We start from the raw sequence: 286 nt of genomic DNA, 5'->3' as shown, positions 1-286 counted from the left end.
GACTCGAACCCGGGTCTGCTGGGTGAGAGCCAGCTATCCTAACCGCCTAGACTATATGCGAAGGCTGAACAATGAAACTGCACTCAAAATAACAAACCCAACGCAAATACACACACGCACAACCACTGCAACCACTGCAACCACGCCCCAAACGCACACTTCATACGCACTCGCCATCCTTCCAAGCGCTCTTACGGATACGACTCCGCTCATTGCTTTTGCCGAGCCGCAAAACCCCATCGACGCTATTCATCGTCTCGTCGGGACGACATATTTATTACACGCT

General features: G+C 52.1%; 1 non-coding gene across 1 annotated transcript; it reads right to left on the bottom strand.

The window, feature by feature from the left end:
• On the bottom strand, nt 1-61 carry PITG_29734. Its single transcript has one exon. It is a non-coding gene; the product is annotated as a tRNA-Glu (tRNA).
• Nucleotides 62-286: the final 225 nt, after the last annotated feature.

This window comes from Phytophthora infestans, genomic scaffold (assembly GCF_000142945.1).
Source record: "Phytophthora infestans T30-4 supercont1.68 genomic scaffold, whole genome shotgun sequence".
NCBI lineage: Eukaryota > Oomycota > Peronosporomycetes > Peronosporales > Peronosporaceae > Phytophthora > Phytophthora infestans.
The sequence above is the reverse complement of the archived record's forward strand: the minus strand, read 5'-3'. Positions and strand labels throughout refer to the sequence as shown.